A 6,374-nucleotide genomic window follows, 5' to 3' on the forward strand; every position below is an offset into this window, starting at 1 on the left:
AGATGCCCGCCTAACCCATCTTTTCAAAACCCACCCCAGAGTGTCTCCTGGTGATGCTCCAAAGGCTTTGCACCCAGTGACGTCATCGATTCGAACTGCCACCTTTCCAAACAGTTCTTCAAGGGCCAGCAGAGGAGAATGCCATCCTCTCCCTTTGGACTCATGTTGTACCTCATCCACTGGACCGCAAAAGGACCACTGAGGACCCAACACACCAAAATGCAAAAGCAAAGGTTTATGGTTTATTTGGGCTTAAGCTCAGGCTCTCAGACCTCACCAACTCAACCGATCCGTGCTGAGAGCCCAGAGTAAGGGAGAGTGGAGACTTTTATAGGTTTTAGACAAAGGGGGGAATACCGAAGATACATTTTGGTTGGTTCAAGGAGCCTGCGCCGGCCTCAACATAATTTTAAACCGATTGGATGTATAAGATGTAGCCCTGGAAGTTTCTTATTGGTAGGTGCTATTCTCAGGGCTGTGGGATGTGCTGACTGTTACCTGTGGGGCCAGGAGTCTCTGTTTTTACCTTATAGGGCAGTTTTTATGCACGGGCTTGCTTAATCTATAGTTTCCTGGAATGGGGGTGGGGAATAGTAGGTGGGGGGTCAGGGCATGCCAGGGTATGTCTAGGCATGTCTAAAGCAGCAGCTAAGCATTTTACAGAAGATAAAGAGCAATTAGTGGGGGTCTGGAGGGATTGGAGGGTAGTGGGTGAATGAAGAGGGTCTCAGGGTTCTACAATGTGGGCACCAAAGATCAAGACTTTCGCTTGGCCCGCCTGCCCTCAAAAAAATAACTCCAGGTCGGTCCACTCCTCCAGCTTGGACTAATAACAGAACACTAGCAACAAGATTATATGTATACTTTATTTTTGCACCTTTTTTTTGGGAGGGGGGGTCTTTTTGAGACAGGGTCTCCCTATAGCCCCAGCTGGCTTGGAACTCACTATGTAGACCAGGCTGGCCTTGAACTCACAGAGATTCGCCTGCCTCTGCCTCCCGAGTGCTGCAATTAAAGGCCTGCGCCACCACACCCCGCTATGACCCTGTGACTCTTATATTCTGCATGCCTGAGGGGTCCAATACTACATAGACAATGACACCAAATTCTGATGCTGTGAAACCCTCCTCCTTGGCCCCCTGCCCTGGGCTTCCGAGATCCCTGCCCCTCTTTAGGACTAACCTGCTCTTTTTCGCTTCTGTAAACTGCTTGATTGCTTGGCTGAAAGGACAAACTATCGACCCCATTTTGACTAGCTGTTTTCAGGCAAGCCTGGACATGCCCAGGCATGCTGTAATCTCCACCTACCACCCCCACCCCAGGGGGCTATGGCTCAAGCAAGCCCAGGAATATAGCAGCCTTATAAGGTAGGAACAGAGACTTCTGGCCCCACAAATAATAGCACATTCCACAGCCCTGAGGGTAGCACCCACCAATAAACCTCCAGGACTACATCCCTTGTAACCAATCAATTCAAAAGTGTGTTGGCGTGCGGGGACTCCTACACAAATACTAGCACAATATTACAACTATTACTATTCCTAGGCTTAAGGCCATCAGTCTATCAATAGTCGAAGCTCCAAGGTACCTGTCCTGTTATGGCGAGGTGAGTGCAGGTAAGGCTCGAGACGTCTTCGTCCTCTGCTGTGTCACGTTGAGACTGAGCAATTCGGACATGCAGGCGACCGTCTCCGTCGGAAGATGGAGCAGTACTTCGGACAGCAACTCGGCTCTCGGGGATAGAGTGCGCTGCTCTCTGTGGTTTGCTTACACTTTATATAGTCTTGTGTCTATCTTCTGTCTCCCAGCTGTGTCTGCGTCCGCCAGCTGGTTATCACTTACCTACGTCATTACTAATCACACGGCACTGCACTCACTTGGGTCAATCCTTTTTATCACTCGACTCCACTCATATAAGCCTTTACTTTCACTCCTGAGTCCTGTTTTCAACAAAGACTCTTACAGGCTCCTTACAGTTTGGTTTGGTTTTAATTTTTTGTGTATGAGTGTTTTACTTACATATATGTAAGTGTACCTGTGCATGCAATGTCTACAGAGTCCCAGAAGCTTTTGGATCCCCTGTAACTGGAGTTAACAAGTAGTTGTTAGCCACCATATGGGCGCTGGGAACTGAACCCAAGTCCTCTGAAAGAGTAGCCAGTGCTCTTAACTGCAGAGCCGTAGCTCCAGCCCCCAGACGCTCTGCTTTTTTTATTTTTATTTTTTGGTCTTTATGAGACCAGGTCTCCCTGTCGCCACAGCTGGCCTGGATTCACAATGGATGGAGACCAGGCTGGCCTCGAACTCACGGAGATCTGCCTGCCTTTGCCCCACAAGTTCTGGGATTAAAGGTGTGCACCACCATGCCCAGCACTCTCTTTTTAAATGAAAATTTTTCCAAAGAGTTTGCTTTGTTACACCAGGAAGCTTTTGATGGGTGGAGTCTTACCCTCATTACCTTTCCTGTTGTCCTATACAAATTCTGTGCTTCCTCTTTCTCTTTAATGATGCTAATCTCTTTAACAGTTATAAACCCTTTCTTCACATCAGCCCTGTCCATAACTTTAAATGTATTCATCCTCTTTTCTTCACCAAACTGCACATTTTTCTCACATCTTTTTGCTTCATGTTCTCTCTAACCGTAAACACTGCCTAAAGGCAGTTAGTGATAGCTACCACTATCACTATGAATGCTATGTTGTTTTGAAATTTCCTCCACCAAACAAATTAGCCCATTACTTTTAAATTCAGGCTCACTCGGTTTTCTGGACATGGGCAGAACATAGCCAGATGCTTTGCCAGAAAGTAGCACTAATAGCCTCTTATCCAGTTCCTAAAAGTCCTTTTCCCACTCTGAAACCTTATAAGCACAGTCCATCTGCATTTCTGTCCGCCTTCTGGTCTTCCATTCCCCCCACCAGAATCACCTTACAGCTTGCAGTAGTCAAGGGCTTCTCCAGCCCACAGCTCCAAACTCCTCCACAGTCTTCCCATAAACCAGCTCCAAAAGCCTATGAACTATATCATCAGGTCTATCACAGCAACACCCTCCACACACTCTCTGGTACTAGCTTTCTGTATTAACTTCCTCTTCTCTGGGACAGAATACTTGGCAGAACAATTTAAGGAGGGAGAGATTTATTGTGGCTCATGGTTAGCGAGGGGGTAGTCCACCATGACAGGGAGAGCTCATTTACTTCACAGCAAGTGGCAGAATCCTGTGGCTGGGAGTCCTCCCACCTTGTACGAAGGACTTAGAGATAGAGAGCCAGAACTGGAGCCAGGCTATGAACCTCAAGCACTTCCACCCCCTCACGTTCTCCAGCTGTGCCCCACCCCCTAAAGGTTCCACACGCTCCCAAAACAACTCCACCAGCTGGGAGTCAAGTATTCAAATCTGTGACCCTTGGGGGACATTTTCCATCCAGACCACAATAACCAGCCATCTTCTAGTTGTTCCAAATCCTTGCCAACACTCTGTCAGTCTTTTTTATTTTAGCTATTCAAATGGTACCTCATTGTGGTTTAATTTTTCGTCTTCAGGTGGCTAGTGATTCTGATTGTGTTTCATGTACTTATGATATTGCCATTTGTATTACTTCTTTTGTGAATTATGGGTTCAGTTTATTAACCTTTTAAAAACTTGGGTTTATCTTATTATTGAATTGTGAGTTATTCGTACATTCAGGAACAATCCTTTGACAGATATATACTTGGCAAGTATTTTCTCTAACTTGTCATTTACTTTTTTTTTTTAAACCTGTGCTGGAGATTAAACCCACAGGTTCACACATGTCAGGCAAGTGGTCTACCACTGGGTTACATCCCCAGTCCATTAATTTTCTTAATAAAGGTCTTAAAGAACAGAAGAGTGATGAGACTGCTTTCTCTTCCTTGATCAACATTCTCCAGGATTTGGGGAACTTATAGTCAAAATATATAGATAATTTCTATAATTCAATGGGCAGGGGGAGAATAAAACTGCTAGAAATCAAACTAATGCCATGAACAGACAAACTACAGAAATAGAAGCCTAATAGTTAAAAAATATATGCATGAGAGTCAAGCTTAAGGTGCTTGGGAAATGGACATTAAAACAACATACCCCTTTGACCAGTTGTGGTGGTGCACACCTTTAATCCCAGCACTCGGGAAGCAGAATTCAAGGTCAGCTTGGTCTGTATAGTGAGTTCCAGGCCATCTGGGGCTACAGGGAGACGCTGTCTCAAAAAGACACACACACACACACCACACAAACATACAATTCCATACACATCTTCTGTTTGAAAGGTGTTAATGATGGATAGCAATGAAGTCCAGAACTCAGATGGACCAGTAGGAATGGAAACTGAAGCAAACATTTTGGAGAAAGAGCTGGCAGTCTCTTGTGATGTTGAAAGCTCACTGACTTTTGGATACACACCTCAGAGAAGTTTCAGGACAAGGGATGCTGTGACAGGTTGGATCCGAAACGTTCCACACAGACTTAGGCTTTGAATGCTCAGTCCCCAACTTATGGAGCTATTTTGAAGACTGTTGTCACAAAAGCACAACTCTCACCTCAAAGAGGATAAGACACAGTTTATTCTGGAGATAAATATGAGTGACCATGGCCTGGGAACACATTCAGGTTACGCCAAATTCCATGTTCCAGTGTGGTATCAGTTTCGTGAAGTTTTATAGTAACAGAACAAAAGAAGCTGTAAATCAAGACACTTTTCTAATACATTAGTGGAGACCTCAGTGAGGCAAGTTACATCAAAACAGGAAGAATTCCACTATAGGCTGTAGATGTTATTTGATAGGCTTTTTGGTCTTAGGTTGATGGAAGTTGGTGGTCTGCTCAGTTGATACATTCCAAAAGGTTTTCATCTGTTAGTCACAGGATGTTAAGTCAAAAACAGAGGTGGGCAAAGAATGGTTGGTTAGGGGCTAATGGCCCCAGATAAATGGTAAATAGACTCTGTACCTGCAACACTCCAAACTGTCCGCAGTCACTGAAGTTCTGATTAGTTGATCAGCCTTGCAGAAGGTTCAGTTTGAACATGCAGGTTTTTTCTGGGAACTTTCATTCACAAACCTTTGGTAGTCTGGCTGCCGGAAGTAGGTCCCTAGGAGTGAGCTTTTGATGGTTATACCCACCTGGTGTGTTGACTTTTCATGAGGAGACATGAACAAATTTCAATTCAATCCAGATAGAGCACCAACAATAGACAAAAATAAGGATTTCATATGAGTCCAACTTTGTGAACAAATGAATATACTGAGCCTCCTTAGGAGAATGTGGATGATCCCAAAACAGTTGTATCACCACAAAGTCCCACCTCATTATGGATGTCAACCTCATGGATGTTGCATCACAATCTCACTTTCCTGTATACTTTTCTATAACATCTCCCAAAGTCACTTGCAGATAGAGGTGGGGTGTGTAAGAAGAGCAATGGCTGGAATCCCAGGTTAAGGTCCTGTGACTCTCCCTACCTCCTTCTCTGTGTTAACAGCTGCATTATCATTACCATACACCTAGCTAACATTGTATTGGTCTGCTCATTTAGCTGCTATGGCTATGGAGCCAAGGTTGCGTGTACTCCAAAATGGAGACGGGTTGATTATGTTATGCCCAGAAGAAAAGGCCACATGACACCACCCCTGATTCTAGCCTACTTTCTCTGCTCCCTCTCTGCCACTGTGTGAGCCAGTGCCACTCCACTGCCTTGCCCGCTCTACCATGCAAAACCACTGAAACAGAAGAGATCAGGTCCCCTTCTAGGGTCCTTAGTCTCAGTCATAAAAATATTTAAGAATGGACTCAAGGGTGTGGTGGCCCACGCCTTTAATCCCAGCACTCAGGAGGCAGAGCCAGGTGGATCTCTATGAGTTCAAGGCCAGCCTGGTCTACATAGTGAGTTCCAGGACAGCTGGGGCTGCAGGGAGACCCTGTCTCAAAAAGACCAAAAAAAAAAAAAGGACTCAAAGCCTTTAGGACAATTATATTAGAATTTAAGGGAAAATCCTCAGAGAAGGCAAGTCATAAATCTCAGTGGCTGCCTTGAGAAAGGGAATGGACTAGTGGACACATGGGGGGAGGCAAAGGGAGTTGTAGAGAAAAAGGTACTGAAACCTAAAACGGGGCTGAAGAGATGGCTCAGTGGTTAAGAGCACCGGTTGCTCTTGCAGAGGACCCGGTTCAATTCCCAGCACCCACATGGCAAGTATCAACCATCTGTAACTCCAGTTCCAGGGTCTCCTATGCTCTCTTCTGACTTCCATGGGCATTGCATGACAAGGGTTCACTTACATACATACAGGCAAAACACATAATAAAAAATCTTTTCAAAAAAATTTTTAAGCTGGGCGTGCTGGCCCACACCTGT

The sequence above is a fragment of the Nannospalax galili genome, unplaced genomic scaffold (assembly GCF_000622305.1).
Source record: "Nannospalax galili isolate Female #2095 unplaced genomic scaffold, S.galili_v1.0 scaffold1217, whole genome shotgun sequence".
In the NCBI taxonomy this organism is placed as follows: Eukaryota; Metazoa; Chordata; class Mammalia; order Rodentia; family Spalacidae; genus Nannospalax; species Nannospalax galili.